Raw genomic sequence first — 24,147 nt, 5'->3', positions numbered from 1 at the left:
GCCCCAAATCTATTGGAGGGTTCATAGGTTATTCCTATAAAATGACTGGATGTGTGTCTATCAATGTGTACCTGAAGATACAGATATACTATCATATGCCACTTAACATGTCAGTCAATACCATGCTATAGGTATTCCAATCCTGATTACGCCTGAGCTGAAAAGAACCCTGAGACCGGGAATGTTTTGTTCTTTGTGTGTGTGCATGAGTGTGCAAACATGTAGAGGCCAGAGAAGCTGCAGCTCACTGACTCAGCTAGACTCCATGGCCAGCAAACCCTAGGGACCTGCCTGTCTCCCCTCCTCCCCTGGCCCGAATACTGGAATTGTAAGCCATGTGCCACTACACTCAGCTCTTCTAATAAAAAAAAATAGGTGTTGGTGTTCCAAACTCATATACTCAGGTTTATAGAGCAAGTATGTCACCAACTAAGCTGTATCTCTCTCCAGGCCCTTTCTGTACCTTTTCTCTTTAGATAGACAAGTACTTATCATTCTGTTTCAATTGCCTTCAATATCCAGTATAAGATGCTCTATAGTTATTTGCTACTAAAGTTATTAGTTATTAGCAGTCTATACCACACACTGTAGATGTTTAGGAAGCCATACCATCTAAGTTTGTACAAGTATATTTTGATATTTGTATAGTAGTAAAATTTCCTGATGCGTTTCTCAGAAAATAAAGCCATCAATTGGTAACATAACCATATTATAAGTATCTTTTATTCTCTTTTTGTTTTGTTTCATGAATAAGTTTGAAGCAAATTTTCAATTGTTTCATTTCCTGGATTTTGTTTTTTTTGCTTGTTATGCTTGTTTGGCAATGCTGGGAATTGAACTGGTAGTTTGTGAATCTAAAGTAAGTGCTCTCCCACTAAATCAAGAGCCCCAGTTCACTTTTCCTATTCTTGAGCATTTTACTTTCCAAGAAAACTATGTAAGAATATATACATACAGCTCTTCTATGAAACACAATTACTTCTCTCTTGGCTGCAGTTTGCATTCCATCTAAATATGCAATGAAAGTATTTATTAAGTAGTTTGGTGGGAGGTAATCAGGAAAGTGTTTCAGAAAAGACACACCCAGGATTCCTCTGTAATATTACTTTGTTTTAAATACAGGGAATGAGATTTTGTCTTGGACTTAATCTGGTTTTTGTATACAGGAAGATACACAAACTTCTAAAGTCATTTTGGAAAGGGATTTTCACATAAAACACATCTGTAGGTGCTTTGAGGGGTGAGAAATGCATATACCAACTCTAAGAGTCATTTTGCAGCTGACCTGAACAAGGGGGAGCTCATGGATCCCAGACTGATAGCTGGGAAACCAGCATAGGACTGATCCAGACCCCCTGAATGTGGATGTCAGTGAGGAGGCCTGGGCAATCTATGGGGCCTCTGGTAGTGGATCAGTATTTATCCCTACTACATGAATGGACTTTGGGAGCCCACTCCACATAGAGGGATACTCTCTCAGCCTAGACACATGGGGTTGGGCCTAGGCCCTGCTCTAAATGATATGACAGATTTTGAAGATCCCCCATGGAAGGCCTCACCCTCCCTGGGGAACAGAAAGGAAATAGGATAAGGGGTCAGTGGGGGCAGGGGAGGAATAGAGGAAGAGAAAACTGGGATTGACATGTAAAACAATCTTGTTACTAATTTAAATAAAAAAAAGAGTCATTTCGTGGGTGTATACATTTGTCACAACTCATCAAATTAGAGCTCTTAAATGGCTATCATTTCTCACATAGAAATGATGCTCCAGAAAGGAGACTTTATTTACACAAAACTTGCATCACATCATTTTAATTTGGAGGCTTGATTTCTTCTCTTTCCTAGATTTGGCTTTCTTGAGACTGGGCCTTGCTGTGTACCCTAAACTGGCCTCAAACCCATGACCCTCCCGCCTCTACCTCTCAAGTGCTGGGATTACAGGTGTGCACCAACACACATCATGGCTTCTTTCCTTAGTGGGATGTATCTGCTACATTGGAAAACTTCTCAGTTCTTCCTCTCAAAGGGTCTGAATCTCTTATGACACAGAAGGGACTCTGCTAGCATCTGAAACTGGTCTGAACCCTACAATCATTTACAGGGTATGGTTTTTGTTGTGTTGTTGTTTGTTTATAAATTGTTGACAAGCATGCATTTTGTTCATTCAAAATTAGCAACTTTATAATTTAAAACTCTCTCCCTATTTTCCTCCCTCTCCAACCCCCCCCCCACCCTGGTACCTTAGTTTCTGACAAGCCTAGAGAAAAATTCACATGAAAGTGAAGATAACTGGTAACATGAAGATGCTAAAAATCCGGTTCACAAACAGGGATGGTGCAGAAAACTAGACCTGGAATAGTTCACTGAAAAGCCAAACCTTAACAAATCATACATTTCAAACCGAACGGGAACCACCAGACTAAACCATACTCTAAGACTGAAGTGAATGACAAGCTTTCCTAACTATTAAAGCACAGAGTTAGTTTTATTTGAACTCATCAAAACAACGCTGTCAATAACACTTCTGTATTCTCAGCTATCATTTTTTGAGTAAGAAAATCTAAATTAAAAACCATGTAGCTCCAGGTGCAGTAGCTTAAGGCCAAATTCCCAACAACAGGGAAGTTGAGGCAGGAGGAATCCAAGCCCAGCCTGGACTTCATGGTGAGACCCTGTCTCAAAAAATAAAAATAAAAACATACAACCTCATGGATACTACAAATTCCTTTTCTTAGAATGTCCCAGGAATATTTTTATCTTAAGAGTACATGTGCTATTGCTTTATGTGGTCAAATAAAGCATAAAATAACTTTGACAAGCAGTAAAGACTTATTTTGATTGCTCCCACTAAAAAGCTTTGCTGCATTTTAAAAACTCTACATGACTCTTGGTGTACTTTTTATCTATCATAGTTCAAAAGATGGAAGGGAAATCCATTCTCAGATGAGTCACTGTACTTTCAAAACGTACAAGGAGCTAGTCACTTGCAGGTGATACACAATACTTACTACCGGGCATAGTGATGAACAGGAGCAAAGGCTGTGAAAATACACCCCTAGTCAAAGGGACAATTTTCTCCTTTGTTCCAATTCATATCCCTCAGCAGTAAGTATCCGTACCATCAGTACATACTCCTTTCCATGTGCTGGTACCTACCTAGAAAGAAAAGAACATTTTTCATTCACAACTTAACATGTATAGAGTGCAGGCAATCTCTCCATATTTGGTTTAGTCTGTTCTGTCAACGCTATCTCTGTATTGAGCAACACCACATCTTCTTACCTCGCCTGTAGTCTGGAAACCATCTATAGTGGAAAAACAGATCTAGCCCAGTTGAGCTAGTGTAATTACAACAGTGGCAAATATGGATAAGGGAAAGGCGGATGTAGTGGCTGGAAAATGTGCTGCAGGGATGATCCTGAGGAAAGGGAAGTGGGCACAGTGATCCGGGCTGACAAAAGTTACTCTGATGGTAAAACGACATGCAGTGGTCATACGGAGAGCGTGGCAGCCACACAGCTACAGAAAGAGATGTCTTAAATGTCTTAATCCAGGGGGAGAAGGGGAACCCTAAAAAACTTAAAAAATAAAGATTCACTCTGTGGGGGGGCTGAGGAGGGTTCTAACCTTCTTTACTTATCAGACAGGTGCAGGTCAGAGGACAACCCCACTCCTAGCAGCTGTCCCCCTCACTGCAATGTACTGACTCGCCAGCTAAACAGTAGTAACTCAGATGATCTTTTGAGGGCTTAGAAAACCTGACAGTATTTTTAAGTTAGCAACTTTGCAAATGACTTGAGTCTACCATAAAAAATTGCATCTTTAGAAGACGCACAAAACGCCGGGCGGTAGTGGAGCACGCCTTTAATCCCAGCACTCGGGAGGCAGAGGCAGGCGGATCCCTGTGAGTTCGAGGCCAGGCTGGACCGACAGCCTCCAAAACAATACAGAGAAACCCTATCTTGTAAAACCAAAAAAAAAAAAAAAAAAAAAAAAGAAGAAGACGCACAAAACACTGCATCTTCTAGATGGCAGATCATATGCTTCTTTTCGTTGTCTTCTCAAAAGCTTTCTGTATTTTCCTACAACAGAGAAGTACTAACCTTATCATTGAAAACTGATTTACAGAAAGGATTGCATTCTTCCAAGTTTCCCCAGATCTCCCATCTATCTGCAATTAGTGGGGGAAATCTGAGGAATCCAGGCCAGTGGCAGTTCACTAACCTCACGTGTACAAGGCTAGTTTCCATAGCCCACGCAGCAAAGACTAAACTAAAGCAAAGCTGGGCAGTATCACCATGCATGCCTGCACGCAGTGGGTGATTAGCACTTGGCTGATTGCTGTGGTCAGAATCAGGACATTATTATCATAATCACGATCTATGGCTGACAGTCCTATGTGGAAATCAAAACAAGCATTTTATCTAAATAACAGTTCTTTTTCTCCAGCACCCTGGCCCTGGAGAATCATGGTTAAAATTCCTTTCCAACTTAAAGTAAATGAAGTAAAATGAGGGGCCACACTTTTCTGCCTATGCATGAGCATGCACACACACACACACACACACACACGCACATACGCGCGTGCGCGCACACACACACACAGCTTTATAGACAATATGACTGTTATTGGGCTTCTAAAAATTTCTCCTCTTTTTATGTTTTAAAACAAAATACATTAAAAGATAAATATTTAGTTGTCAAAACAAAATACCGCCAAATGGAAAACACAAGTATGAATATGATGTTTATTATAAAGACAACTTCCATGGCAAGCATAAATGTTCAAATTGTATAAAAGAGAAAACCAGATGCTGTCATTAGTGAGGTCTATAAGGCAGTTCTAAGTTGCTAGATGAATGCTCAAGTTTGTGGCTATCAAAAAAGCATTGCCTTGAAATTTCAGGTAAGCTAGAGAATAAAGTTCTCCAAAATAAACATTGCAGTCTTTTGGGGTAGACCTCTAAAATGAATTCCAAGTTGAATTCAATTCTTATCAGTTGAAGACAGAGCACTACCCCTAAGATTACTTTTTACCCAACACCCATTTCCCCTCCTCTCTCTACCATGCACTTCAACTCACCACCACCCTTATGACAGGGACATTGGCTTAGCCATGGAATTTTAACTCAAATGCCAACTCTGTCGCTTATCAGTTGTGCAGTCTTGGACTTCTTTTTGTTGTTTTGTTTTGTTTTCAAGACAGGGTTTCTCTGTGTAGCTCAGGCCAGGCTAGTCTGGAATTCGCTCTGTAGACCAGGCTGACCTGGAACTCAGAGATACACCTGCCTCTGCCTCCCAAGTGCTGGAATTAAAGGAATGTAACAGCATGTCTGGATCTAGTCTGACTCTTTTCTATGAAATGTACATCTTCATGATTCTGTAGAGCAAAGAGGAATAAGTCAGATCATGAGTGTCAATACAACTAGCATAAGTCTTGAAATGCAGCTAAAAACAATTAACGTTGGTTCCCTGTTCCCCCTTTCCTCTTCCCTTGCTATTTACTCCAAGCCTGGCCAAATTTATCACTTCTGATTTTAATTAATCTCAAGTAAGCTCAATGGTACTTAGGACATATAGTAACTTTCAATTTTCTCAATACCATACTATATTTTTATTATAAAAACTTGCAAATGAGAAATTTTGTATGTACTAATGAACTTGTATAGTATTTAAAACGTTGTTAGTTAAGATTTTTGAATAGTGACCACCACAAGGGACCCCATGGACTTCAGAAGATATTCATCTTCACTTCCAAGGCAACTTATTTTACCTCTCTGAACCTGGTTCCTCGTTTATCAAAAAAAGAGATATGTAATGTATGCAAGTACCTGAAACAGAGCACCAGAAACACAAGCTGTTACTGTAATTATTCATTTTGGTGGGCAGGAGCTAGCCACTCTGAAGTCTAACGAAATGAGATCAGCCGAGTACTCTACAGGGTCACATGAACACACGGCCATTGTCCTTTCCTCTCCTGAAATTATGTGTTCCTGTGTTTTCAAAGGAAATTACATCAACCTCGGCATTACTGAGACTTCAGGCTGAACACATTTATGCTGGGGTTGCTGCCCTATGAGTTCTAGGATATTTAAGCAACATCCCTGGCCTCTAGTGACGAGATTCCAGGAAGTGCATCTGGAAAAAAAAATCTCCTGGGCATTGTCCAGTGACCCCTGTGGGGCAAATTCCCTGGGGCTAAAAACCTCTAGTCCAGCACATTCCACAAACAGAAGGATTCTCCAAGATCTCAGATAGTACCCTGAAGAAGATCAAAGGATTGTCAAGCTACTATTAAATGCTATTCATTCTTCTGGGCTCCATCACTCATGACCAACCATAATTCAAAACTGACCACAGAGAAGTAACTTGGGTATCTCAATTTGCCATTAGAAAACGCTTTAAATCACAGGAAGGGAGGCTGGTCACCCACTTCTCACTCTCTATACAATAATGGAAAGATAAATTTAGCCACGCCTTTAATCCCAGCACTCAAGAGGCAGAAGGTGGTGGGTCTCTATGTGTTCAAGGTCAGCGTGGTCCAGGACAGCTTTAAGAAAGGTGAATTGTAAGCATCAGTAAATCTGATATGTTCCATTTAATTTATAGAAAATATCTTTATATATTATATCTATGTATCAACTTATCACACTGTATCTCATAAATACATACAATTACATTGACTAAAAAAGAGAAAGGTAGGCATGGTGGGACACACCAGTTTTCCCAGCAATCAGGAGGCAGAGGCAGGAGGATTGAGAGTTGAAGGTCAGCTTCAAAAATAAGAATAACAACAAACAATTTAAAAGAGAAAATCCATAGACTATAAGACAGTCTTTCAATATCCATGGGTGACTAGCTCCAGAACCTATAGACAGCAAAACCCATATATGATCAAATTTTTCATATATAATTACATTGTATTTGCACGTAAGCTACACCATTTTCTCATATACTTTAAATCTTCTTAACTTACTTAGTACAGTCAATACCGTACGGATGCTATGCAGTTTTCGTACAACAAAGAAAAGTCTATAAATGCTTAATAAAGATTGACATTTTGTAAATATTTTCCACAGCTGATTGGTTGAATCCAAAGGTATTTATATTACCCAAAATGAAAACTATGTCTCAAACAAAGGCACTGGAAAGAAATGATTTCACTGCTTGTAGGACTGAAGAATGTTTAGCATATACACAGCTACTACGGGGATAGTCAAAAGGCTCCAGATATGTCTTAATTATTCACAACAGATTAACTGTCTATACTTTACCTTTCCATAATCACACCAGAAAGGCAGGAGAGATTTCTTATATACTTGGTATCTGGGCACCAGGTATGAGTGCCTCCATGAGAGGGGCTGACTATGTAAATGTCTGTTGGAGAAAGGAGTGGTCATATATTCTACTTACTTAGGCACTGTGCTGGCAGAGAGAGACAGAGACAGAGAGAGGAAGAGAGGGAGGGAAGGCAGGAGAGAGGGAGGGAGGGAGGGAGGGAAACTTTTTTGCTATGTTCAACAGGAGCAGAAAGAAAAAAAAATCTCTTAAGAAAAAATAGCAACAATATACTCCCTTTTATCCCAAATCCAAACAACTGGGTAGTTCAGTTAACAACAACAACAACAAAAAGTAATGTGTAGACAAAAGTTAAGGAGAGCAGCTTACCAGATAAGGACTAAAGTTCAAGCAAGCAGGAACATTTGTTCAACTCCCACAAGGTTATAAAAGCCAATGAAGCTGGCACACTAGAGGGGGGGAAGGGGGCTGGCTGGTGAGGGGGGAAAGGAGAACCAGGAGGAAGAGATCAGGAAAATAGGGTACAGCCTCAGGAGATTAGCTGCCATGCCTTCAACAAATTATTTGTTTTTAATGTCTAAACTTGGGCTAGGGAAGTTGTTCCATGATAATGGCGCCTGTTCTGCATGTGTGAGGCCCTGGGTTCCATCCCCAGTACAAGAAATTAATAAATAAAGAAATATTCAAACTGAAGGCCTGGTGCTGAGCTTCTCACACAAAGGCTTGATTTGCAAGTTACTTTCCCAATAGATAACTAGTCAAATCTTTAAGATTATTTAGAACAACTATTTCATTAGATTGTTAATTTCTGAAAGTTCTTCCATCTTTTTTTTCCTCCCATCTTACAACAGGTTCTCAAAAAGCCAAGTAAAGACTCCCTTTGCTCCTTTTGTTTAGAGAGAAACTTAAGGCCCATTTTCCCACCAACATACTGCTCCTTTTAAGAGATTTTTTAAAACCATTTTCATCATTCTTAGTTCTCAGAGGAAAAAACACCAGGCTTAAATTATTGAGAAAATAATGTTCTTTCTCACTACTGCACTGATGCAGAACACACATCACATAAACGTTAGAATGGGACGCACTGCAGCATAAGTAAATGCATTCTTGTTAATCATGCATGCTGTACTTCCCCTTCAACATTTCTACTTTTAACATTTGCAGTAAACAAAGTCAGTGTCTTATTCAAGTGATCAATTTATTTAATCATATTCAATTATCTCCAAAGAACTCATGAAAGAAGAATTTTTACCAATTTGCATGTTACCTTTTTTGTTTCATCCCCAAATCCAGACTTGCTTGGAAAAATATTTTCCTTCTCTAAAAAAATTGAATATTGGAATGGAAGCCTAGAATTTCAAAAGCCATGAATGGTTACAGAGTCTATATGGTACTATTAGAATGCGTACTTACTGTGTGGTGGTTTGTACAAATCATGGCCTATCTATCAAATTTCCTGTTGCATAAAGATCCTATTTGCCCTTAAAAATGTTAAATATATGTTTTTAAAGACCGAAGGTAGGCTAGATTGGAACCTTATGTAACCAAGATGGGAAAACATTATAGTCCTAGCACATTTAAGGCCCACAGTTTTTTAATGCAATTTTTAAAAGCAAATATGGGCATGAATTTCTAAAGACAAAACTACCAACTCCAGGCCCTTGATGTTTTTTCAAGTGCATGGAATGGGGAGCGGCTGGTTACTAGAGATAGACGAGGATGCAAACTCTTTACCCAATGCCACGTGACCCATAATTTAAACTTGTGCTATTCTGTAAATGTTCTCATTTCCAAGGACCATTACATTTATATTAAAACAGTCTTAATCAAGATAACAAAAATATTCCCAGTATTTTATAAACTCCAAGTACATTTGATAACATGGAGAATTACAAGTAATTACCAAATGATAGCTCCAATTAGGAAAACTGGATCTATTCCAAATTCAAATCAAAGGAGGCTCAGATAGTCCCTATGGCATAATTTAAATGAAGAGTACAGAGGATTTCCACCAAATACATTTGTCCCACTCTTGTCCTTCAGGAAATTCAAACACCAAATCCGAAATCACATTCATACACTTTCTTGTCTCCTGTTCCCAATGTGCCTCCCTAGTTGTTGGGGTCCTTGTAACCAGAATAAGACTGAGAAACTCAAAAGGCCCAAATGCAGAAAATAATACAGCATTATCAGTGTTTCCCTTAGCCTTTCTGATTCAAACCTCCACCTAGTTGTGGAAGGCCAAGCAATGGGAAGTTCGGAAGCAGAAACCTCTTCCCCATAGCCCAGGACAGCACGTAGTAGGAATTTCAGGCTCTTTTGAAATAGAAAGGTCACACCCAACAGTTTTCCTAACCCACCTTGCCAAGGCTCAACCAAGACTCAACCTAAATGCTGGAACCTTCCTCGTGCTTCCATGCTAGAGCTGAGATCCAGTCCCCTCTCCCCACCCCCATTCCCCACATCACTGCCCTTCCCCTTGGAGAACAGAACCAAGCAACCAGCCCTCTCCCTCCCTCACTATTCTACTAGCACTCCCTCCCTTCCACCCCCAGCATCCCCAAAGGCGAAACCACCACGCAGCTCCCTCAACATCTCCATGGAAGGAGCTAAGGCAGGTCCCACCTTCCTCCCCAGCCCAACTGGCGCCATCCTTAATGGAAAACCAGTGAAGCACACCCCCCCATCGTCATCGTCATCATCATCCCCTGCTACTCTCAACTGCTGCTATCCTTTAAAAAAAAAAAGAAATCTAAAGGTGTCCCCACCTCGCCCCACCCCCACTGCCCGCCATCCTGGGTGAGAAAACCAAAAGCCCCCTCTTTTACGCCCACCGACCATCCTTGCAGGGGAAAGACCCAGAGCCACCCCCTCTGAATCCCGCTTCCCCCCCAGGGGAGCGAAAGCCTTGGGGAGGAGGCCGAGGCACGCACCCTAAGGGACCTTGGAGCCCCGGGTTCCGCAACCCCCAGCGTGGGCGAGGCCGCCGAGACCGGAGGCCGCAGGTACCCAAGCCCTGCAGGTCGACGCAGCCCCGGAGTGGCGGCTGCGGAGCACAGCGCTGCGGCTCCCCGGGGACGCGGGAGGCGCACACCCACGCACACGCGGAGGGAGGGAAAGCGGGCTTACTGTCTGGGGATGCTCACCCGTGCAGCTGTCTAGGCGGCGGCACCGGTGTCCGCTGCCAGCTCCGAGTCCAAAGCCCGGCGGCGACAGCGGCGACTGCGGACTGAGCCCCCTCGGCCGGGCGGTGGATGTAGGGCGCGCGGGGAGGGGCGCACGAGAGTGGGAGGGAAGGAGGGAGCACGCGCGGGGGCGGGGGCGGGCGCGGCCCACTCGGGGCGGGGCGGGGCGGGGCGGAGCGCGCGTCCGCTTGGGCTCTGCCCGTGGCTCGGGGGCTGCGATGCGGGGAAACCTCGCGCGCGCGCGTGCGCGCGGGAGCCGGTCGGGCAAGCGCGGGAAGGGGGGTGCGGCTGCGTGGGCCCCGCCTCGGGAGAGGCCCCGCTGCCTGCAAGGCGTGCGCGGGTGCGCGCCGGAGGTGGCCGCGAGCCCGCGGTGGCGCGGCTTTCCTGAGCACCCGCCAGCGTCCAAAGGGCACGCGGAGGGCGGGCTGGGGGCGACTGCCGCCTCCTCCCTCGCGGGCACGGGCCTCGGCGGGCTGCTGGGGAGTCACGAGTCACTGCGGGCAGCCGCGGCCAGAGCCCAGGAGATGGGAGCAACAAAGAGAGGCAGCCAAGGTGGCCTCTCGCCTCTCCGGGGGCCTCGCTGACCTGCACACCCCATTACAGCCCGCTTGGTTTTCATCATGCGGAGAGACCCACCGATTCCCTCTCCCATTACTAACATGCAGGACAGAACGAAAAGAGCCTGTATCCAGAGGGTCTTCCTTCATTCCTCAAGCACTTAAGGACAGGCAGAGTTCACGTAGTGACTAATTCTTTTACTCCTTCAGTTCAGCGAGCCGAGCCCTCACCATGTGCCAAGTACTGTGCCAAATGTAGATACATCGCAGTTGTGCACACTCTGCCTTACTAATGGAGCAAGAAAATATGAGTAAGCGAGAAAATAATCATATTTAGATACACTGCAGGATAAGATGAGGTTGCAAATAATGTAAGAATGTGACATTTAATCTAAGCTTTGGATGCTATAAAAACAGTACCATATAAAGAATCAAGGAAAACTTCCCAGACAGAAGGAGCAGAGACAAAAAAAAAATTACAGGAGAAAACTACCATGCCAGTGAACTGAAGGGGAAGGACTTGATAGAAGAATATTGAGAGAATTGCAGGTGAACTAGAGAAAGCTTTGAAATCTTTCCTTGTAAAGAGGAACAGAAAGGAAAATGACCAGAGGGTATGAGTAGGGTCGAGGAAATTTTTAATTTTCGGCTGTGAGTGTGGAAGGTGGCAATCGTCTGTAGGGGATATCTGGTGTGGCAGGAGAAAGGTTCGTTGAAGGAGTCCAAAGTCTTGCTACAAAATGAAGGCTGGATTTAAAGGAGAGAATTGGTCCTTTATGCAGAAGCAAATGTTGCTGAGAGGTGGAGCAGCTGTGTGTTTAAACCAAGCAAACAGTCTAAACATTGCTGTTTTCCCCATGCTTCATAAACCAGGTGGTGGCCTCTTTTACCAGAGAGCCAATAGATACTTTCAAAATGTCTTTTTCCCCCCCTTGCTACCCAGAGCCGAGTTTTCTTTTCTCATTCTGAGCCCTTAGAATCACTGGGGTTTGGTATTTCTGGATTAGCAAAGTAAGTCTTGCTACACATTGCTTAGGAAAAGATCTGCCCCAGGCCATCATGGGAAAGCACTGAACAATTAGCTCCACTTCAAGCAGCTCCCGGCATACCATCACAGGCTCAGCCGGAATGAAATGGTCAAGAGCATTCCCAATGGAAAGCTCTGGACAGAGAGCCTGTTACTGGAGATTTTAGGATCAAAGCCTAGGCTCTGGCAGTCCTAACAAGATTGGCTCTACCACCTGTCTCTGCTTATGCCAATTAAAGACACAAGAAAGAGTGAAAAGCAGACAAAGGAAGGAGATTTACTCTATGTAGCCACATTGAGAAAAGGAACAAATAAAGAGGTCTAGTGACCCTCAAGTCCGTCTAACATGAGGATTGGGATGGAATAGAGAGCAAGAGGTGTGTGTAGCTAAGCAGTGCTGGTTGTGTGTGATCTGACTATCATTGACACATCACTAGGCTCCAATGTATCCTGCAAGGCAGTCTGACCATAAGTTGTCAAAACAGTGTGAATTCTCTTCTTGGAAAACAGGTTCCTCCTTCAACCTTTCCCTTCACCCAGCATGAGATTCCTAGGAAGATTGTGACAATTTCACTATTCTGCTAGCCAAAGGGAGGGGCACAAGTGTCTGTCTTTAGAATAAATCTTCTGACAGAAGTTAGTCTTCCTTTCCTTTCCTTTCCTTTTCTTTCCTTTCCTTCCCTTCCCTTCCCTTTCCTTCCTTCCTTACTTTTCAAGACAGGGTTTCTCTGTTTCTCTGTGTAACAGCTCTGCCTATCCTGGAACTCACTTTGTAGACCAGGCTGACCTCCAACTCACAGAGATTCAATAGATCCTTTCTTAGGGAACCTCCCATTGCTCAATTGGTATTAATTGTCCCTTTCTTCCCTTTTATTTCTTCACCCTTCCTTCTTTCCTGTCCTCCTTCAATCCTCACCAGATCTCTGCCCACACCTTCCTTCCTGCTTCTTTCTTTCTTACTCTCCTCATTTTGTAGACATTCATCTATCTCCCTGTAGGTCTAAGGCATCTGGCCCCATCTCTCACATCACCCCAGCTAAATCTGCACCCAAAGCCAACCCTGCCGCCTTCTTAACACTTCATCTTCTTACATTGGAATTCAACTTCTGGAGATCACAGAAACACATTGTTTCACTTAAAGAACTGTGGTAGTGTTGCTGAATGACCAAGATAGAAGGAAAAGAGTTCTTCAAGTGGAGTGTTTGTGTTAGAACATTTTTGTAATGTTCAAATGTGAAGATAAAAAAATATCATAGGCTAGCTTCAGATAGCATAAATCCCAGAACTGAGTAAGCTTGGCTTTTATTTGTTTTGGTTTTGATTAATGTAATAGAAATAAGGAAAGGAGTTGATGTGGGATAGTGTTCTTGTTCACTGTAAAGCTTTGTCACTCATATTGGTTTAATAAAATGCTGATTGGCCGGGCGGTGGTGGCGCACGCCTTCAATCCCAGCACTCGGGTGGCAGAGGCAGGTGGATCTCTGTGAGTTCGAGGCCAGGCTGGACGGAGAGCCTCCAAAACAATACAGAGAAACCATGTCTCGTAAAAACCAAAATAAATAAATAAATAAATAAATAAAATGCTGATTGACCAGCGGCCAGTGAGGAAGTATAAGCAGCACTATCAGACTAGGAGAATTCTGGGAAGAGGAAAGGGAGTCACCGGCCAGATGCAGAGGAAGCAAGATGAGAATGCTTTACTGAGAAAAGGTACCAAGCCACGTGACTAAACATAGATAAGAATGATGGGTTAATTTAAGTTGTAAGAGTTTGTTAGTAATAAGCCTGAGCAATAGGCCGAACAGTTTATAATTAATATAAGCCTCTGTGTGTTTATTTGGGACTGAATGGCTGCAGGACCGGATGGGACAGAAACTGCTATCTACAATGGGCATTCAATTTCAGTAGAACTTAAAGCCTGTTGGAAGGAAATATGGAGCATTTAACACACAAAACTATCAAGTCCTTCACCTTCTCTTGAAAAAGTACTGATAGAGAGAGGGCTAAGAAAATAGCTCAGTGGTAGAGTACCTGCCTACCATGAGACCTTCACTGTGAGAGAAAGGGAGGGCGGGAATGAGGGAGGAGGGGAGGGAAGGCGGGGGAAGGAGGGAAGGAGGAGGAGAAGTTATCTGAGATATCAGTAGTTTATATTCACCATCTGACTTATTCTCATATTTGATACTATGATTCCTACCTTACAGAGAAGAGTGAGGCTAATTAACTTTGAAGTTGGGATTTAAAAATAAAACACAGAGGCTACAGAGCTCACAATCCAATAAACTGTAATTCCAAAACAACAAATGAAGAGTGTTGATCACTTTTTACCAATCCCAGTTGGTTATTTATTTCAGGTTAGTGATTTATTTTCTGAAAGTGTCATTCTTGAGCATCACGATCCTCTTCCACAAGAGCGCTTAAGACTTAAAACACTTGATCCATTTCAGGTTCTTCAAGCCCCATGGCAATGATGGAGATCTCTCACTCTGTGAGTGCATCTACTTCTCCAGCCAACCATGCTATGCATTCAGAGCCTATGCTGCATCACCCTGGAGACTAGAAGGACTATGAAATGTAGTCTGTGCATTTCCCTTACTATATTTTTATCACTGAAGTGCATTCTGGCTAGAATTGTTTGAGTTCCTTACCATTACTACATTTCCAGAATAGCTCAGCTTCTGGAGCTCTGGGGTTGAACTCTGTGCCAATTCCCTTCACAACCTATTTCTCCTATATATTCTGTCTCCATTGTGGACATGTCACTCCAATCATTCAAAATCAAAATTCCCATTACTTTCGATTCCATATCCAATAAATTACAAAGTCTGGTAAATCCTTTCTCTCAAATAGTAAAGCCTCATTCCCTCTTCCAAACTGCCCCTTAGCATCTCAGACAGAATCTACTGATCCCATGGCATTTGGATCATGCCATTAGCACCGCAGATAATGGTGACATACCAGGTAATTTCATGTGTCTATTTCCACTACAAAATGATGGACAATGTAACACGTCTTTCCTGTTTATAACTTCCTCTAGTTTCTTGGAACCTGGAAGTTCCTTTAAAGATATTTCTTAGAGGCAAAATAGAGAAAATAGTATAATAAACTTCCATGTATCAAACATTTTCTTTTCTTTTCTTTTGAGACAGGATTTCCCTTTGTAGCCTTGTCTGTCCTGGAACTGTGTATACCAGGCTGGCCTTGAACTCACAGAGATCTGCCTGCCTCTACCTCCCAAGTGCTGGGATTAAAGGTGTGACCACCACCATGTGGCTTTAAACATTTCCTATAAAAATTATCTACATATGATTCATTTTATTTTATTTAAACTTACACCCATTGTTTCCAAAACACACGCTCTGGACTATTTAAAATGAAATGCATAGTATCATCCCATAAAAATTACCCCATTACACATTGCTAAAAGATAAAGACTTTCTTTTTAACAAAAGCACAATATCATCACATCTAAGATGAATTAACTAAAAAAAATACTTACTGTCAACAAATAGCTAGGTTTCAGAATTCCCTAAATGTTTCATAAATGTTTTTATGCAGTTTATTTCTTCCAAACATAGTATATTAAAGGCCCATTTAATGACAAGTACTACCATGTTTTTAGATAATGTTTCCTTCATGAATGAATGGATAGGTGTGTGAATAAATAAATTCTCATTACTCTCTTTTCTCCAGTCCAAATTCTGCCCATTTTACAAAGAACCTACTTGAACTCTTCCATGATGACCCAGTCCAAAACAATCTCTCCCTTTTCCCACAGAAGTCCTTTTCCCACAGAAGTTGTCATCAAGACTTCTTGCCCTTATTACATGGATTTTATGTTAAGATTGTAAAGACAGTTTATCTCCCTATAAAGTTCCAGCTCCTACAAATTAAGTAACACATTTTACTCCTCTGTGTTCTCCTCTTGGCACCAAGAACAAGGCCTTACTAATAATACTGAGCAACAACATAATTTATTCCTGAACTAAATAGAATTTATAAACAAAATTAAAATCCATAGATTTGCATTTCCTTCAGGGATAGTAGAAAACTACTGTAAACATGTGCTCAAGTGTGATTATGACCTCCTGTTTGTTATGTGGTTCAGGGAAATTTATAAACTCATGTATCTTCAAACATTTTTGCTGGCATGCATTCTACAATAAATTCAGCAATCTGTATGCCCTTCCCTGTATATTATAAATTGATATATAGAAAACTTTCACTCCATTTTCAGATAGCAACAAACAAGAATCTATTTTCGATCTATTGCAAATATTTACATTCTATAGTAAAATTTGCTACATCACGTTATTGTATCTATCCAGTCAAATCTAAATACTACAGCTCATACCCAGAAGCAGGCACTTAAATATAGGTCATTAACTTCTTTAACATTTGAATATTTCACATTGTTCTCCTTATTTTCTCCTTCTGTAACAGAGGTCTGTCCTAATGTAACACGTTGTATACATATGAGTCTGGATTTGATCATATGACATAGACCATTTTTAGTAGGGAGAGCATGAACAGAGTCTCTCACTATCATAAATGATTTAGTCGTTTTCCATATTGGGAGAAATCACAATAATCAGCACACCCACAGTGCAATGGGAAACCTTATCCTGGGAAAACCACCTTCCTATTCATGGTATCTCCCCTGCCAGGTAATATGTCCTTTTTTTGAGACAGGGTCTTATATAGCTCAGGTGGACTTCTAACTCACTAAGTAAATGAAAGTAACCTTAAACTTCTAACCATTCTGCCTTCACTTCTCAAGTGCTGAGAAAATATACATATGGCATCATACCTGGTTTATTGATATATTTCTTTGCAAGAAAATTAAAATTAAACATTTTCTTTTACCATAAGGATATATATGTTTTGTGTTACTGGAGATTTTAGGGTCAAAGCCTGGGATTTGTCGTTGCTAATAAGCTAGGCTCAAACAAAAACAGAGACAGAGACAGAGAGAGAATGATAATTCAATTTAATAGTTGTGGTGGGATAATTGTATATATGTATATACATAAAAATGAAACTGGACCCCTTCTTCTTAGCATGCATATAAATTCATTCAAAACTGATCAAGAGAGACTGGAGAGATGGCTCAGCAGTTAAGAGCATAGAACACTAGCTGTTCTTGCAAAGGATCTTGGTTCAATTCCCAGCACTCACATGGCACCTCATAACTGTCTGTAGCTCCATTCCAAGGGAATCCACCCCCCATTCTGGCTTCTATGAACACCACCAGGCTTACATGTGGTATATAGACGTACATGCAGGCACGCCATTTATCAATGGGAGATGTCCTTCTGTATGATGTGAATATATGTGTCCCTTATTAGTTGATAATAAAGCTGTTTTTGCCAATGGACAGACAAGATTTAGCCAGGGGATAAATCCAAATAGAGATAGAGAAAGGTAGTAGGTGGAGTCAGCAAGGCACCGTGTAGCTACCAGGAAGGTAGGAAGCCCGAGCATTCTCCAGTAAGCCAAGATCACATAGAGATCACCAGAGTAATAGAAATGGGTTATTACTTAAAAGAGAGCTAGCCAATAAGAAGCCTGAGCCATTGGCCAAACAGTTTATAATTAATATAAGCCTCTGTGTGTTTCTTTAGGACTCAACAACTACAGGACCAGGTGGGACAGAAAATTCTGTCCACAACTCATATGCATAAAAATTAAAAGAAAACAAATTAACCACAATAAGAAAAAGAACCAAGTATATAACAAATCTAAGAGCTGAGACAACAAAATTCATAGAAAACCATAAAAGTTAGGCATTCATAGTAGTACATGCTTGTTTCAGTATACAGCAGAATGAAACATAAGGATCTTGACTTTGAGGCTAGCCTTGGATGGGCTACATAGTGAGGCTCTGTCTCAAAGTATTAAAAATAAAACCAAGATATTACGTATGTTGCTGAATTGATTTATATGAAATATCAAGAATAGGAAACCCATAGAGACAGGAAGTAGATAAATGGTTGCCAATATCTAGGGAGAAGATGGAATATGGAGAATGAATAGGCGCAGCCTTCCTTTTAGGGCAATGAAAATGTCCTGGAATTAGATGATGGTGCTGTTTGTACCACTTTGTCACTATACCAAACTTATATAAACTATTCATTTCTACAGAAGGTGAAGTATATCTCAACTAAAAACAAAGTGGTAAATAACAAAAATGTAGGTGGAGAGAGATACACTCCTTGTCTGGCTCAGTTATTACTATGGTACTCTTCAATAAAGAACTACTTTTGGAGCTTATCCATCTACCTGTTTATCATCTATCTATCTATCTATCTATCTATCTATCTATCTATCTATCTATCTGTTTTTCAAGACAAGGTTTCTCTGTGTGGTCCTGGCTGTCCTGGAACTCACTCTGTAGACCAGGCTGGCCTTGAACTCACAGAGTTCCACCTGCCTCTGCTTCTGAAGTGTTGGGGTTAAAGGCATGCACCACCACTTCCCAACCTGATTGGCTTCTTTTTAGTCTATATATGTCACTGAATATCCACAATGAAAGTGCTGTGCAACAAGTTACTGTGTTAGTTTTTAATTTGGTGCATACCTGTATTTTTTCTGTAATATAATAAATAAATGTGTTTATGAGGAATCAAATTTTTATATTCGATTTTGTTTTATATGTAAATATTAATGCAATTATAAAACAAAATATACAAAAACAAACAGAATTATCCCTTGAATCCCATTAGCAAATACTCCCTTTAGGCAAGCAATTTCCTTAATTTCTGGTTAGTTTTATCTGTAAAACATTATGGGCAGATATTGGCAGATACATATCTGTGTACTTCCCCTTTAGTCTTACCTAAATGGCAACATATTTGCCCTGGTTCAGTTTTTATGTTAACTTGACACAAGCTAGAGTCATCTGAGAGAAGGGAAGCTCAACTGAGGAAATGCTTCCATAAGGTCAGGCTGCTGGGCATTTTCTTAATTAGTGATTGATGGAGGAGGGCCCAGATCACTCCTGTCCTGACTTCCTTCGCTGATGAACAGTGATGTGGAAGTGTAAGCCAAATAAACCGTTTCCTCCTTCCTCCCCCACATGCTTTTGGTCATGGTGTTTCTTCATAGAAGTACCCCAACTAAGGCAATATTATAGATAGTATTTTCTATCTTGCAAACACAAGATTTACGTTAAGATGTATTCAAACCATACTTTAAAATTTAAGGAAAGTCAAGTACTCTTTAGATCATTCTGTTTGGTTCATTTCCTCAGATGCTGGCCTGTAAGTCGCTCTTCATGGTGCCCACCATGCTTGGAAACTGTCATTTTGTTGAGAATCAATTTTCTATGGAGATTTTCCTGTACATGACCATGTTCATGAAAGTAGATTTTCAATGGCCTCAGTTCCGGCCTTCAATCTACCAATAGCTTAGATCATTGCTTCCTCCCACAAGATTTAGCAGGCTAGCGTTCATGTATACATATATATATATGGCACAAAAATAGGTAGAGGTCTCACAACAGCTAGAGTTTAAGCCTGAAATTCTGGACAAATCCTGGTGTGCAGGTCGAATAGTGAGAAGTAATGCTGGGCCCTGATTTCTCACTGCAAGGAACATTCTCATGGATTTGTAACCCTACCACCAGCTGCTCCTGGCTTACTGCTGTCTCTGTTTGGATCTGTGAAAACCTTCCTCTATCATTTGACAATTTCAGGCTTTTAAATATATTTTGAAAGTCTTCATAGATCACTGTGATAATATTGGAAGAGTCATGCATATACTCATTTTACCTTGGTTTCACCATAAGACCATTTGTTTATTTCTTCAGCATTTTTTCTTTTTGTCGCGCTGGAGGTAAAATCCAGGGCTGATTGCTAGGCAAGGGCTCTACCGCTGAGCTATGTTCCCCATAACCAATGAATACTTATCGAGGGAACTCTGTACCAATCCAGGTTCTTGAAATACTAAAATTTCAAAATACATTCTCACACCTGTTCAAAGCTCAAGATTATTTTTATGCTCTGTGTAAGAATGGGAAATTTGCCTTCCTAATATAGTAGAAACCTTGTAAATATACCAGGAAGGCTGGATTCAAAGAGATCTGCATCTCGCTCACCTCCTCCTCCCTGCTACCTGGATTCACCTAGTAGTACTCTCTCAAAATAAAAGACTCTCAAGGAAGTAAAAGGTCACCCTGGAAAGAAATCTTTCATTTCTCTCATCCTTCCCTTCAATTGTACGAATGATGTCGTCAAAAGCTGAAATCACTTCTAGAAAAAAATATCCCTGCCACCTACTCAATGTTCAGTATTGTTTCCCTAGGACCTGAAGCCTTGTTTTGGTTTGTCTTTTAATGGTAAACTATTTAAAGTGTTCACTCATGATGATGAATTCTAGCTCCTGGGCAGACCTCTTCTGTTGCCACCCTCACAGAATGTCTTCTCTGACGAATGTGGACTTCGACTGCGCATGACATTTTTCCTGATTATTGTGTTTCACATCTTTTATCCTGCTCTAGAGATGCTAAAATTAGATGCACTTTCAGTCTCTTGTTCAATGAGGAGACAAAAGGCGTCCTCTGCTCTTTGCTATCTAACAGGCAGATGTGCTGACTAATTCTGCAGCAGCTTTCGCCATTAGTTCAGTTGCTAAATAGGGCTGGTGACATGGAGTCTGATAAAAGCTGCTTAATTAAACAGTATTTTTAATCCATTAATATTTGCATTGTTGACTGTTTAAACACAAACATACCACTGTAGTAAAGGCAACTTAAAACAAGGATATACATACATTAGAATAAGGCAGTGTTATTTTCAGCCATTTTTTCCCTGTTACTTCAGAAATGAAAGCCACTGAGAAATGTCAGCAATGGATGTTTTTTTTTTCAAAATAAGGTCACAGACAGTACAGGCTGATATTACCTTTATGGAATTGTGGGAACTGAGAGAAGCCAGAGAGCTCTAATGAGCCAGAGCCAAGTAGGGATTTAGAGGTTTTTCCTTTGTGGAGGTAGAACCTATGCTGTGTCCAGATTACTGCATGAAGACCTCTACCCTACATGCTTATGGTACGAATACGCCTAGTTCTTCTCAGCCTGGGAGGAAATTATGCTTAGAGGTGGCAAATTTAATGGCCTTTGAATTCTCAAGCTTTAGAGAATTTATTGCTCAGCCCTTATGAACATAAACGGATGAAAATTAATTCTTGACTTGTTTTCTAGGGTGGAAAGATTTAGGAGTATGAATCATTTTTTGGTCAAGATTCGGCCTATATTTGGGAATTGCTCAAGAGGTACTTCCCTGTTAAGTCATGATGTGAAACGGTCATCCTTGAAGGAGTCTAGTTTTTTCCTATTGTCACTTCCCTAGAAAACTCAACTCATATGGCATACTATTAATTGCTAGGAAAGCAATAGAAATCTAAACTACCTTATTTCTGTGCCTTTCAAAAACCAAAGCAGGAAGGAAGACACAAACAACAGATATTTTTTGTTGATGCCCCTGTCTGACATTATCAAAAATGTTAGGGGTAAATGATCTCATTTCTTACTTACAGTAACTTCAAGAAGTTACATTTGAAGAAACCAAAGGTGCAGTGGAGTAGAGCTTGGATGAGACCACAGTAATCAAAGGGGGTCACTGGTATTTAGGCCCAGACGTATTCCACTACAATTGATATTATATGTGTTCCTGTCCATGGCACTGAAGTTTCCATAGAGGTGCTGAACTGTACCTTTACTATTGGCTTACATGGCCATGGGGGGTACTTTTTAGTCACAGACAGACCTGATCCCCTTTTCTCTGCCACTTTGAAAAGTCAGTGATGGGAGATGTGACCCATATTGACTGCTTTCACCTCTGTTATGAAGTTTCTGCATTAACTGATACACTATTTCGAAAGTTCGACATGTGTCCATGTGCACTCACCACCCACAACCACCTGTCACTCACAGTTCTTTCTGAGTCATGCAAAATTCTTGCCCACAGTCAAAAATTGATGTCCCATCAGTTCCCACTCCTCTTCCTTCTATCTTATCTACTCCAGAGAAGAGACACTAATGACACTGGTACCATCATCTTCCTGTCTTTATTTTCTGTAGAGTGTCACATGACCCCACAAGTACATATAGACTGAAGAAGTTCCTTTATTCTATAGAAACCATCTCTTGCAATGTGGCTTTCCTAAACCCTGACATTATAGGTCCCTCACGTAAGCCTGTTTCCAGAGGATTGTCCACTGGAAGAGTACTGACTGATTCACTACTGTCCTATCAAAATAACACTCCCAAGCCTAGGTCACACTCACAGAAACCCACGTTTGCATCTTAATTCTGACTTCAACCCTCAGAATGGATCTGTTTGTCTTCTCTTCTCTCCCACCAGCACATTGCCTTATAAAGGAGTTTTGTCTTGCTCTCTGGGATCTCTTGGCCTGGAGACTGCAGGCAGGTCGACTTGCCCCCAAGGACCAAGTAACCCTGCAGGCAGGTCGACTTGCCCCCAAGGACCAAGCAACCAGGAGCTTACTGAGAGTGCGGGTCTACCCCCGCCACCACTCAGGGCAGAGGTGAGCTCCAGCCCACCTCAGTCCCAACTTCCTTCCATTTGCCCTCTCTGGGATCTCCTGGTCTGGGGACTGCAGGCAGGTCGACTCACCCTGGCTCACCAAGCAACCTCCAGTCTTCTGAACATCACTGTGCTAATCCAGCTCCCACCCACCAGGAGATGGAGTGCCTCAGACCCACCTGCACCCACCATGGGACCGACCCATCAGAGTATTGGACCTGTTTGTACCCACCTGAAGAGAACCTTGGACCCATACCCAGCAGGAAAGGAAGAGACCCCACCTGTACCCACTGGAAGAAGGGATGGAAGATGACAATATAAGAACACATTCAACAGCAGAAAAACCAATATGACACCTCCAGAGTCTAGGGACTGTACACCAGCAAGACCTGAACATTCCAACACAAATGAAGCAGAAGAGAACAACCTTAAAAACAACTTCATGAAGATGATAGAGACTCTAAAAGAGGAAATGAGAAAATCCCTTAAAGAAATGGAAGAAAAGACAAACCAAAAATTGCAAGAAACAACTCAAACAGTACAAGTTTTGAAAGCTGAAATAGAGACAATAAAAAACACAGACTGAAAGAATGCTGGAATTAGAAAAGGTGAGTAAACAATCAGGAACAACAGATGCAAGCATAGCCAACAGAATACAAGAGTTGGAAGAGAGAATCTCGGGCATTGAAAATTCACTAGGAGAAATAGATTCATTGATCAAAGAAAATCTTAAGTCCAACAAATTCCTAACACAAAATATCCAGGAAATAAGGGACACCGTGAAAAGACCAAATCTAAGAATAATAGGGATAGAAGAAGGTGAAGAAACCCAATTTAAAGTTACAGAAAACATATTCAATAAAATCATGGAAGAAAACTTTCTCAACCTAAAGAAAGACATGCCAATGAAAGTACAAGAAGCCTACAGAACACCAAATAGAGTGGACCACACAAAAAAGTCCCCTCGACACATAAAAATCAAAACCCCAAACATACAGAATAAAGACAGAATATTAAGAGCAGCAAAGGAAAAAGGCCAAGTAACATATAAAGGCAAACATATCAGAATCATACCTGACTTCTCCGTGGAAACTCTGAAAGCCAGAGGGTCCTGGGATAGATATTCTACAAACACTAAGAGACCACGGATGCCAGCCCAGACTATTATGCCCAGCAAAGCTTTCAATCACTATAGATGGAGAAATCAAGATATTCCACGACAAAACCAGATTTAAACAATGCATATCTACTAATCCAGCCCTATAGAAAGTATTGGAAGGAAAACTTCAACCTAAGGAAGGTAACTATGCTCACAAAAACATAGGCAATAGATAATCCAACTTTGCCAAAAGAAAAAGCAGGATAAATTCACAAACAATAACACTCCCAACAACAAATCAAAAACAAAAAAGAATTAAGACTCAATGGTCCTTAATCTCCCCCAATATTAATGGTATTAATTTGTCTATAAAAAACACAGGCTAACAGAATGAATATGAAGACAAAAATCCATCCTTCTGCTGCATACAAGA

At 41.2% G+C, this 24,147-nt stretch overlaps 1 protein-coding gene and 1 non-coding gene across 3 annotated transcripts in view; both read right to left on the bottom strand.

Moving 5' to 3' along the window:
* Positions 1–10,583, bottom strand: part of Fhl1 (four and a half LIM domains 1) — a 62,961-nt gene extending 52,378 nt beyond the window's left edge. Inside the window, exon 1 of one of the 2 annotated variants that reach the window (XM_013123996.3) lies at positions 10,446–10,583. The gene's annotated coding sequence lies outside the window, so the exon portion shown is untranslated. Of the gene's footprint in view, positions 1–10,232; positions 10,297–10,445 lie in introns of those variants that run through there. The other variant, XM_005084513.4, reaches the window with a different exon arrangement.
* Positions 10,584–16,584: 6,001 nt separating this feature from the next.
* LOC121140120 lies at positions 16,585–16,742 on the bottom strand. The gene has a single exon (XR_005876952.1). It is a non-coding gene; the product is annotated as a U1 spliceosomal RNA (small nuclear RNA).
* Positions 16,743–24,147: the final 7,405 nt, after the last annotated feature.

Source organism: Mesocricetus auratus, unplaced genomic scaffold (assembly GCF_017639785.1).
Source record: "Mesocricetus auratus isolate SY011 unplaced genomic scaffold, BCM_Maur_2.0 Super-Scaffold_100003, whole genome shotgun sequence".
In the NCBI taxonomy this organism is placed as follows: Eukaryota; Metazoa; Chordata; class Mammalia; order Rodentia; family Cricetidae; genus Mesocricetus; species Mesocricetus auratus.
This window is presented reverse-complemented; position numbering and strand designations above follow the sequence as displayed.